Source organism: Aedes albopictus, chromosome 2 (assembly GCF_035046485.1).
Source record: "Aedes albopictus strain Foshan chromosome 2, AalbF5, whole genome shotgun sequence".
NCBI lineage: Eukaryota > Metazoa > Arthropoda > Insecta > Diptera > Culicidae > Aedes > Aedes albopictus.
Window position 1 is genome coordinate 464,960,967 of NC_085137.1, and position 12,536 is coordinate 464,973,502.

Below are 12,536 nucleotides of genomic sequence, written 5' to 3' on the forward strand. Positions count from 1 at the left end.
TATTGCAAAGATGTAAAATACACTTTCTAATGAACACTCAGCTCTCGATTCTAGAATTTATCTAATAATCTGTTTGCAGAAAATTTAAATTTATTATTCAAGTGAACTGATGTTGTTCCAGTTAGTATGTATAAGTTAAACTATTTTTTTTTAATAGCACTATCGGATGTGGTGAAAAGATATGCTCAACGTTCTTTAGGAAATGAAAAAAACATTACTTTTTTTTCAGTGAAATAATAATACTTATAATTGTTATGTTTTTAGGATAACTGTTTCAATTTTTAAGCTGATTGATCATTCGGTCTTATTTCCTTTAAAACAGATTTGTTTGTGACTCAGCATTTTTTTCTTATCAATGTTCAAATTTTAAAAGAAAAATTCAAGGAAAAGGAATAGTATACAATATTTTAGAATATTAGGTGCAACAATTGCAGCTAAGACTGTTATTAAAAAATATTGTTAATAATGAATTAAATTGTCATTGTTAAATAATTACCAGCAAATTATCATTTCGTGTTTTTTTTACAAATTTGTAATAAATCTGTATGCTCAAAAATAAGCACAGCTATTAAGATGAATTTCATTTTCAAGTGTTCTTCATCAATATCTAACCTGAATATAAAAATTCTCATCGCGGTTTGTGCCATTTGAATATGTACGTATGAATATGTAATACAAAATATGTACCGAAGATTGAATTATGGTTAAGTTTTATGAATTGATCTCAGTTGTCTCTCTCAATGCTTGACACTAGAACAGTATCAAAGATATAGGCCATGATTACTCCTGGGAGTTACAACAACTTCCAATAGAAACCAATTAGCATTCAATGTTATACAAAATTCCATTTTACTAAAGCGCTTCGGCTTCCATCTCAGCCTATCAAACATCCTCATTAAACACCGCCTTCACTTGAACTATCTAGCAATAAAAATCAACTATTAGAGCATTTATCACCACTTCGAAAATGGGTGCTTTCCGTCCTGTTCATGGTATGTGGGTGCAAAATTTATTTTCTATCACGAAATACTAAACTGTTTTCTTGGAAGCAGATGCCAAAGAAATAGCCATTTTATTACTAACCTTGTTACCAACATAATTGTTGATAGTCACTGTAATAAGTCAATCGCTCTTATTCAGGTTAACTCACCGTCAAGCATGATTCAACTACACTTTTTTTTTATGGCTGATTTTCCAATCCTTCTTCTAATGGTAGAAGAAAAGTATTCGGAAGGTAGCACCTTTCTAAAACCTCATTTAACATTTTCCTACGTTCAATCTCCCCTATGAAAGACTTTTTTTTTAATTTCCAACCGCACACGTTCCTTCGGGCACACACATCACTAGTTAAACTAATAAATCACTTTTAAACTCGTCGCCAATGTAATATTCTATAAGACAAGTGTTGTTCGGTAGATTGTATAAACAAGTATGACATTTATTTTTTTTTCAAATTCCTAACACGGCCTGCTACAGGATACATAATTCTTTCAGCCTACTACACTCAATAACACGACCGATGTTCCACTTCAATGGGTGGAAGTCGTTCATCTATTAGCAGGACCATTATCCTAACAGCGATGTTGTCACTTTGCATTGTCCACTTTGTCCGGTTGTGCAAGTCGGAGAGGTACAGTGTACTCCTCTTCTTCCACAGTTGCTGGGTGTAAGATTGCGCTTACTGCCAGACGAAGAGACGATTGACCGGAATGGTATCCTAATCGAGATTAGCGATGGTTTTCAGTGGTCATTGAACTAGAAAGTGCCCAGGTGTGAGCGCTTCAAAGTCTCCGGAGTCACTACAGACTGACGGAGTAAGGGGTCTGAAGTTCAACAGTCAACACCGCTTCACACTGCGTGAGAACCGTCTGCATTTTATCGTGCAGCAGTGTTCTTGTTCCGATGACTTTCTTGAACGTTGTCTTGAAGCTCTTCACTGCTGCTTCTCACAGATTATCGAAGTTGGGTGATTTGGCCGAGATACATTTAAATTCAATGTTCTCTTGCTGTGACGTTGTAGGCTACTGTATTCTAGATCTGCTGCCGCTCAAACAGGTTCAACAGAAGTCGAGGTGCCTGCTTGGCTCCAACGAAATTCTTAGCGTTGTCGAACATTATCACTGCACAGTGCCGGACGTCCTCGACGGGTAGTGAAACGTTTCACTGCTGCCAGAAACGTCTCCGTGGTGAGATCAGCGCTTAGCTCGATGTGAACCGCTTTAACCACGAACCAAACGAAGACCACTGCAAAGCATTCAACGCAATGACTACGACGCTGCGGTTATTAAAGCAGGAACGAACCGCAGTAATCCACTCCAACCTTGAGGAATGGCGGCGCCGGATTCACTCTATCAGGTGGAAGCTCTGCCTTTAGTTGTTCGTGGCATCGTGACTTCGTTCGGAAACAGGTGACGCACTGGTGGAGGAGCTTCCGCGCGAACTTCCGAATGTTCAGAATCCAGAACCTTTCTCTGATGCTGGCGATGACTATCTGCTGTCATGCATGGAGCATCTTTAGATGGTAGTATTGAGGGGATGACGATAATCATATGGTGTTTCCGGTTTTCTGAAACTGTTGCGTTCCGTAGCCGGCTGTCAACGCGGAGTACTCCTTCTCGCAGCTTAGGGTATATAGCAAATAATTTGGAAGAATTTTTCACCTGATCCTTCCGGGACCTGCTATCTCCTGCGGCAAGCATTTCTCTTGAGACAGCTACACCAACTGGAGCAGTGCATCCTCCTACTTCGAGCAAACTGATGTGCCCGGTCTTCCTGGAATCGCGGTTCACTCTCTGGGAGTTGTGCCAAGTTGCCAGCCGGACTGGAGACCGCCGACAATGACAAGTGCAGCGAAAAGCTACGGCCTTTGGTGCTTCCAAAGATGCTGGATCTAAATAATCGACGGTGACTCCGGAATCCTCTGGCAAGAAATTCCAATCTTGATACAGCCAAACTGGCCCGTTTTGGAGCAGATATTACTTGTGAAAGAACTTCGGCTGAATTTTCGACACCCGCTACATAGTTCCAAACACCATGTTTGCCATCGTGACGATGTTGTTTTTGACGCTTTTATAGAGACGAACCAGCCAAGGGCTGAAAGTCTCTCTAATAAAGACAAATCAATCAATTGACGCTTTTATTTGGAATAATTTGTGTTTAAGTTGATAGTTATTGGAGACCATTCTCACAACTAGTCACACTTTACAAGATCATTGGCCAGAATGGTCTAAGTAACTCACTGCAAATTTGTTTGGAAATATGATATTAATTACTAGAACTTTATAAGAAGCAACATGTACAACTTCTCTTTAAATCGCCGAGAAATGATTCTAAATGATAGTTTTCAAAGAAATCCTTCGATGGGTATTCCAGAGAACCTCTGAATTTCCTAGCAGCATTACAACAGTTAAGTGCTTGCTTGTGGAAATAAAGTATCATATGGAAAAAAATTCTGGTAAATTGCTAACTCTTTTTAGACCTAACTCAGAATTTTCTTCATGATTTTTTCCAAAATTTTCTCCAGTAGAACATAATGGTAACTCGTCGGAAGGTTTTTTAAAAATGTCTTGGAATGTCTTCTATGACTAACTGGAGTTCTTTTAGTAATTAATCATCCATTATTTATGTGCTATTTGGCAATCTTGGAATATTCTGGATCTCTATTCCTCTAAAAATAAACCTTCAGTTGTATCGTTCCGAGTACATCCTTGCCGGAATTTTTCAAATAACAGCTATCTATACTCCTAATACTGCATATACTCATCTCAGAACATAATCTAATAGAAATATCAATTGACGTATTCCCGGATGGATCCTTGGAAGTATTTTTGAAGGTTATCTCGTAGAAGCCTTGAAATTATCACTGTATTCTCGAGGGAAGCCCAGGGAAGGAATCCCTGGATAATTTCTTCAAAGTATTTCCGAACTCTCAAATGATGGAATTCTTGGAAAAAAGTCTGGAATCCACCTGAAGGAATTTCTGGACGAATAGCTGGAATGTATTCATAAAGAAATCTGGAGGAATTCAAAAAGGAAATCCTAGAGGAACTCGTTGTGTTCTAGATAAATTTCAGAAGGAAATTCCCAAAGAATTTGTTGGAGATATGTCTGAAAGCGCCTCTAGCATATAATGCATCAGTAGGTACCACGTAGACCGAATTTAGGCCATCTCAGACCCCCCCTCCTCCCTCGTAGACTTTTGTCCATACAAAAAATTTGAAATTTGTATGGAGCGTAGACTTTTGCCAGACCCACCCCCTCACCCCCCAAAAAGTCTACGTGGTTTATGAACGGCCCCTTATATGATTAAATTAAGTCGCAGTGACTGTGCATGGATGGATTCCTCAATAAATCTGTGAATGAACTCCTTAAATATATCTCTGAAACCATTTTGAAAGAATCCCTGGATGACTTCTTGGAGAACCTTCTGGCTCCTGTAGCCTTCTAAAATTATCTTAAAGAATTTCAAAACAAATCATTGGAGGAATGCATTTAGGAATCCTTCAAATAATTGAAAAAATCTTAAGGTAATACTGGAAAAAAATCTTGGTGAATCTCTGGATAAAATGATGGACGGATTTCTAAAATTTCTGACCAAACCTCTGTATATATTTTTTTTTTCAAAGATCCCGAGGGGAATTTATAAAGGAATCAGTAAGGGAATTCCTGGGGCAATCCCTGAAAGAACTCACGGAACAATCCATAGAAGAACTCCTGAAGTATGAAGAATTAGTCTAAGCTAAAATTCACGAATAAAAATGAATTTATGAAAAGGAATTCTTGGAGAAATCCCTAAAAGATGGAATTCCTGCATGTATGCCTGGAGTAAACCCTGTAGGAATCCCTGGAGAAATCCTTAGAGCAATTATGGGAGGAATCTCCGAAGAAATCTCATTAGTAATTCCTGGAGGAATCATTAGACAAATTTCTAGAGGAATCCTTGAGAAATATATGGAAGAATTCCTGAAAGAACCCATAACAAAATTCTTGGAGAAATCCCTGGAGGAAGTCCTGGAGGCATACCTGAAGCAATTCCCAGAGGAATCTCTGAATGAAATCCTTGTGGAACTTCTGGACAAATTCCTAGTTGAATCCTCAGAGAAATCGTTGGAGGAATATCCAAAAGTACACCTGGAGAAATTCCTGGAGAAATCGATAGAGGAATTTTTGGAATAGTCTCTGGAGGAATTTCTGAAGAAATAACAGGATGATTTCCTTGAGGCACACATGCCTGCAGTAATCCCTGGATGAATTCCTATATGATTTCCTGGTGGTGTATCTGAAGTAATTCTGGGAGAGACCACTGTAGAAATACCCGGAACAATCCCTTGGAGGAATTCCAAGAGAAATTCCTGGAAGAATTCTTGCTTCCATGGAAGAAATCCTGGAAGGAATCTCTGGACAAATTTCTTAAGAAACCTTTTGAGGAATTCTGTTGAAAATACAGGAGAAAATTCTGGAGAAATTCTTGGAAAAATCTCTAGAGGAATTCCTTAAATAAATTTCTGGAGGACCTTATGAGGAAAGCGTGGAGGAACTTTTGGAGAAATCCCTAGAGGAATTCTTATGAAAATTCCGTAGAATTCCTGGAGGAATCTGCAGAAGAATTCTGGGAGGAATGCCTGCAGAAATTTCTGAAGAAATTCATAGAGGAGTTATTTGAGGAATTAGTGGAGAAATCAATGAAGGTAAAAAACTCAAGGAAATCCGGGTTGAATTTCTGGAGGAAATACTGGAAAACTCCCGGAAGAATCCCAGAAAAAATCGTGGTGAAATTCCTGGAAAAATCCCTGAAATTTTTTCCCAAGTAATCCCTGGACGATTTATTGGAGAAATTCTTGGAAGAATTACTGTAGGACTTTCCGAAGGAATTCCAGGATAAATTTCTGGAGAAACTCTTCGAGGAATTCCTGAAGATATACCTGGGGTAATTCTTGGAGGAATTCTTGGTGAAATTCCTGGAGAAGTCTCCGGAGAAACGTTTGGATGAAATTCTGAAGGAATGCAGGGAGGAACTGCTGTTGGCTCTTCAGGAGGTGGAGAATCTCCTGGAATTATTTTTGGATAAATTCGGGGAAGACCTCCTGGGGGAATTTCTGAAGGAATTCTAGGAGAATTTCCTGGAGAATTTTTTTTGAAGAAATTGCATTGGTACTTGATAGTATCCGAAGGAATTCCTGGAGGTATTCTTGATCAATTCCGGAAGAATTTCTGAAGGAAATCCCGGAAGAATTCCCGAAGGAATTCCTGGAGAAATTTTCGAAGGTATTCCTGGAAGAGTTTTCGATGGAACTCCTGAAGGAGTTTCCGAATTAATTCCTGGTATTCCTGGAATTCTTGAAAGTATTCCTGGAGGAATCTCTGAATGAAATCCTGAAGGAATGCCTAGAGGAACCACTGGAGAAACTCCTTAAGACATGCCTGTAGGAATTCCTGGAGGAATGTCTAGAGAAATTCCCAAAGAAATTTCTAGAGGAATTTCTATTGGAATCTCTGCATAAATTCCATGAGAAATCTCTAGAGAATATCCCAGGAAGAATTCCTGAAGATTTCCTTGAAAAATCACTGGAGCACTTTCAGGAGGATCCTGGGAGGAATCCCTGGAGAAACACCTGGAGGCATTCCGAGAGGAATCCCTGGAGGAAGTCCGGGAGGAATCTCTAGAGGAATTCCTTGAGGTATCTCTAGAGGAGGAATTACTGGAGGAATTCCTAAAGGAATCTCTAGAGGAATTCCTAGAAGAATTCCTGGACGAATCCCTATATATTTTTTTAAAGAAAACCCTGTAGGAATTCCTAAAGGAATCCTGGAAAAATTCCAGGAGGAGTTTCTGGAAGAGGAATTCCTAGGAAGAGTTTCTGAAGAAATTCAAGGAACAATTCCTGAGGGAATTCCAGGACGTGTTTCTGAAGAAATCCCAGGAGAAAGTACCAAAGAAATCGCTGAAAATCCAGAGAAGAAAACCAAGAACGAATCTGCGTAGGAACACTTATCAGTAGGTCATCTCCAGAGGCACGTTCTCATTCCATTATTGTGGAGGAATCCTTACCAATAATTGCCCAAGGAGTCCTAAATTGTACATTAAGAGTAATCAGATGAAATTCTTGGGTGAACTTCCCGGATAAAATTTCTGTAGATATCCCTAGAAAAAGTGCCTGGATGGAATTTTTGGGGAAACAATTCCTGGAAGAATCTCCAGATGGAATTTCTGAAGGAACTAGTAAGTTGCTTTATCGCAATAAATCCAATAAAACGAAATGTGGGTCGATAACGATGGGTGATTCGATTTTCCAGGGTGATTGTTTCATGCCTTGTCCTGGATAATTATAATCAAGTTGGACTTATGATGTTTTTTATATATCTTACATTCTACTGATTTTATTTATCACGATTTGTTTAAAATTTGTAAAACAAAACGATATTTTTTTTCTTGAAATAAAAAATAAAGTTAGTATAATTCTAAGGGAGAGAATGCTTAAATTATGTACTATTCACAGTCAAACATAACTATAACTATTATGTTCATAAAATAAAAATAGTCATCTAATTCAGACATTCTCTAATTTATTTCTCCTTTCAGATTCAAACTCAATCTACCATGATCAAACGGGTACTCAAAGCAAATCACTTCCAAAGCCATGGACATAAGCCCTCTAGCTCGTTTGAATGATTCAAGCTCACGATAGACACCGATACCTGTGCCACTAATCGCATCCATGTGACATCCAACATTGTCTCAAACCCCGGAGTTCAAAATAGCATAATCAGCAAGAGCCCGGGCGCTCGCTCATGAAAAGTGCGTGCGGTGAGCATCGATACCACCATCACCTGTGTGCATAGTGCCAAGAATCTAACGACGAGGACGACGACGACGAGAACGACAAAAAAGGAAGACAATCACCATCCAATCTATCAGGACTCGTTGGATACACGCTCATCGATCGTCAGTCAGTTCAGTGGCCCGGCTGTGAATCCGGGGTGGGGCCGGGTGCTCTCATCCCCATTCGGGCGGGTGCGAACCTATCGAAGACGACGACGTTCGACAGAGTTCGTTGATGGTGTGATAGCCTTGTGTGAAAGTGTACAGAGAAACAGTGTGGCAGCCGCCTCCAAGCTCCAAGTTGGGACACACAACGACGACGGAAGGATAATCGTTTAAGTGGATTTATTATGATTTAAATAGAGGATTATCAAAGTGAAACGCTATTAAAGGTAAGGTTTTTGTGCTCTCCTGATAATATAATTTATAACCGATGGGAGCGGGCTAATGGGGGTGGGCTGTTGCTCTTGGGTCCGTTTTCCCATTTGGAAGGTACATAGTCGATTAGGTGGAAACTGGGGCTCAAAGATGGGGTGGTACGGGTATGGGGATAACGTAGCCCCTCTGGGAAGCGACTAAAACAATATATTGTTAATATGTTGGGAAAGGATTTGATCGAAACGAATGGAATGGATATACTGAAATTGAGGAACACATGTTTATGTTATCTCTGGGATACAGTACACGCACAGCGTAATCAATTCTGCTAACGTTTTGGCCATATTCTAGTGCATCTTTAAAGTCTATGGGAAAATATGTATATTTGGACGCTTCAACACCTTACTGAAAATTTTGTACTTTCAAATGTGAGTATATATGCAGCTAAATTAAACAATAAAATAATACCAATAAGATTTTCTGAAATTTCAGTTAAGCCCCTCGTAGACGCCAATGAAACCCCTTGTAACTCCTTTGTGCCCCGAAATCCACTAAAACGCATAGAAATTTCACTGAAAGTCTTCCGAAACTCTCATGAAATTCCCTGAAACTTCCGGGCACGCCAAGAACCCCACTGAAGCGCCTTGACATATATCTAAGACTTAAAGAAACTTAGAAACCCCCGGGAAACCTCAGAAACTCGCGAGTCTCTCTGAAACACTTGAAAGTCTGCTAAAACTCCTGAAACCCTAAATGGAAACCCTAAAACGCCTTGAAACACTTTTAAGTAATCGAAACTCCTTTATGATCATTCTTCCTTTCCAAAGCGTTTTTGAAAGACCCGGAATTCTTCTGAAACTCCCATAAATCTCTGTGAAGCTGCCTTCAACCCCCATTGCCCCCTGAAACTTGATAAAACGTCTTGAAATTCCACTGAAATACTTCTGAATTGCCCCTGAATCTATCCTGAAAACCCCTGAAGCCCCCCACACTTATTTCAGAGTCACTTGCTCGGCTGTTCTATTTTCGGTAAAAGTTCGGATTACCGAAGTTCAGCACAGTATACCGAAGTTCGGCTATTTTATACCGAGTTTACCGAACGTTCGGTAATTTTTTGACGAACTTCGGTAATATGTTGCTGAACATTCGTTAATCTGAACTTTTACCGAAAATAGAACAGCTGAATACGTTACTTTATTTTAAGTGTACCTGGAACCATCCGAAACCTTTCCGAAACCTCTCAAACACACACTGAAGCTCCCTGAAGTTAAGGCGCTGAACTGAAACTTAAATCCACTTGAAACCTCCTGAATAACCCTACTGCATCGGAGAGCAATTGGGATAGAAACTAATTTCAACCCGGAATCGTATAAAGATGCACGCATTACGTCGTATACTATTTTATGTTACTATCGCATATTTGTACGGCGCGGCGGTGGCATAATTTGCATCGTATAGGATGTTAGGTTAGGGTGGGACTAATTTCAAAAAATCTCTCCGATATATGATTTCCCAAGTGGAAAGTGATCTACTAGTCGAAATAAGTGAGCTGTACAAAAATGAGCGATTTCGGTTGATATTTAGGGGTGGCGCAAAGGGTTCAAGTGAATTTTTTTCTAGAACAAACTTTCAAAAAACATTTCGAATTTAATTTTCAAACTTAATTTTTCTAGACTAAATCGGTGATTCTAGAACCCAATTGGACCAAATTTGTGCTCAAAATTGCGATATCTCTACTGGTTTCCGAGATATTTGAAAAAAATGTCATTTTTCAGTATTTTTTGAGTTGGATACCAATATATGACATTTTTTTCAAATATCTCGGAAACCAGTGGAGGCATCGCAAATTTAAGCATAAATTTGGCCCATTTGGGTTCTAGAATCACCGATTTAGTCTAGAGAAATTAAGTTTGAAAATTAAATTTGAAATGCTTTTTGAGGTTTGTTCTAGCAAAAATTTCACTTGAACCCTTTGCGCCACCCCTAAATATCAACCGAAATTGCTAATTTTTGTAGAGCTCACTTATTTCGATTAGTTTATCACTTTCCACTTGGGAAATCATATATCGGAGAGATTTTTTGAAATTAGCCCCACCCTAATGTTAGGTACATATGTTTTTTAATTATTGCAACATGTCTGGTAAAGTCATACAGAAACATAAATCGCCCTTCAGAATTTTTTTACCTTCAAATGTGTGTATACTATGCAGATAAAGTATATAAATATATATATACATGTTTATCCTATAAGACTCCCAACAATTTCAGTTAAGCCCCCAATAGCTGCCAATGAAATCTCCCATTAAGCCCCTTGAAACCCCTTGAAACTCCTTGGTGACCCCCGGAATCCACCGAAGCGCATGGAAACGTCTAGAAACCCCCTGAAAGTCCACCGAAATTCTCATGAAATTGCCTGATACCTCTGAACACTCCCAGAATCCCACTGAAACGCCTTTAAACATATATAAATCTTTCTAGTAGCTTCAAGAAACTTCGTGTTAACCCACGGGAAATCCCAGAAACTCTCGCAAGTTTTTCTGAAACACTCGGAAATCTGCTAAAAACTCCGGAAATAAATGAATCTTGAAACACTTTTTAAAAAGACACGGACACGTTCAGAACTTCCAGTGAGCTATTCGCTCTTTGAAGGAAGCACGACACTAGACAACAGACTAGCATGCAACGCCCAGTGGCACAGCCGAAAACTTTTCCTGACAGCTGCGGCGGGAATCGAACCCGCGCTCCTAGCACGATGCGACTAAATGCTTGGTAACACTAGCCGCACGACCACGAAGCCACACTTTTAAATCATTTAAACTGCTTTGAGCTCATTCTTCCCTTCCACAGCGTTTTTAAAAGACCCGGAATTCTACTGAAACTCACAAAAATCTCTTTGAAGCTTTCTAAAACTCCCATTACCCCCTGAGGCATAATTAAACGCCCTGAAATCCCACTCAAATCCTTCTGAATTGCCAAAAAAACCTTTCCAAACCCCCCCCCAAACATACCTACACTGCAGCTCCCTGGAAAACGCTTAACTGAAACTGAAATCCGCCTGAAACCTCTTGAAAGTCCTTACTTCATCGGAGAGTAATTGGAATGGAAACTTATTACAACCCGGAGTCGCATAAAGATGCATGCATTACATCGTATAAAGTACCATTTTAAGTTACTACCGCGTATATGTACGCCGGTGGCATAATTTTCTTCTTGGTTGAACTAAACTCGCAAATTGTCAAACGAATTCGCATAATTGCATAAAGCGATGATTGTACGACTTCACTTGATACTTTTCTTATTACACTAAAACCCCTGTTTATGCCACGGCGTGTGTATGGGAAAAGTTTATAACAAAAAAATGGGCATCGTCAAATTTTTCGCTATTCAATAATAGAGGCTTTCAGCTTTCATTTGCAGGGTCCCTCAAAAAAATCCACCGAGGGATCCCGAACAACTTTTTCAGAATACTGTTTTTCCCCATACAAAATGCACGGTTCCAAATTAATCCCTATTTCTACTTAACAAACATACCCAATTTTTGTATGAAAAAGTTCCCCCGATGGAATATTTCGATGTTGGGCTTGAATGAAAGCTGGTAGCGTGAACTTTCACGTAGCGTAAAAATTAGCGATGCCCATTTTTTTGCAATAAATTTTTTCTACCAGACACACTGTGATGCAGATTATTTTTATGCACTTTTGGTTTATGTACCTGCATAAAAAAGGAAGAGCTGTTGAGCACCAATATTGTGTAACAGGAAATGTAATAATGACGGTGACTATGGCAACAACATCCTGAGGACGTTTATAGGGAAAGCAAAGAGAGGTTTCAGGCAACCGGCTGCGATGCGGCCATGTTTTTGAAGTCATCATCTGTTTCAGGTCAAACATTTGATTTAGGCGTAGTTTACGAATGATATTTTTTCTTTAACAAAAAAAGTTCTTTACATCCCCAATTGCGGCCTAATTTGAACGCGTTTTTATTTATTGTAACATATTTCAGCTAAGACAATTAGATTTTTCATAATTTTTCTAGTATTTTCGAAAATTTTCTTTTTTGTTGTGGAAAATATTACGCGCTTTTCAAGTGTTGGTCCAGAAAAGTTTACTGTTTACAAATTTTGCTGTCAAAATGGGGTTCAACGCACAATGCGGGTCAGAGATGTTGGCTCGCTTTTTTACTGTGGGGTAGTATTTGGATGACAAGTGGCTGGTTTCAGGGGTCTCAAGAGATTTCGGTGGTGTACATGGAGATCTCAGAAGCATTTTAAGGGCTTCAGGGGTTCCAGTGAGTTTTAGTGACAACTCAGAGGGTGGAGGTTGCGTGAGGTTGACAGGAT

General features: G+C 39.3%; 1 protein-coding gene across 1 annotated transcript in view; it reads left to right on the plus strand.

Moving 5' to 3' along the window:
• Nucleotides 1-7,729: 7,729 nt before the first annotated feature.
• LOC109418868 (uncharacterized) overlaps nucleotides 7,730-12,536 on the plus strand; it is a 515,512-nt gene continuing 510,705 nt past the window's right edge. The window contains exon 1 of the mRNA XM_062853981.1: nucleotides 7,730-8,211. The gene's annotated coding sequence lies outside the window, so the exon portion shown is untranslated. The remainder of the gene's footprint in view (nucleotides 8,212-12,536) is intronic.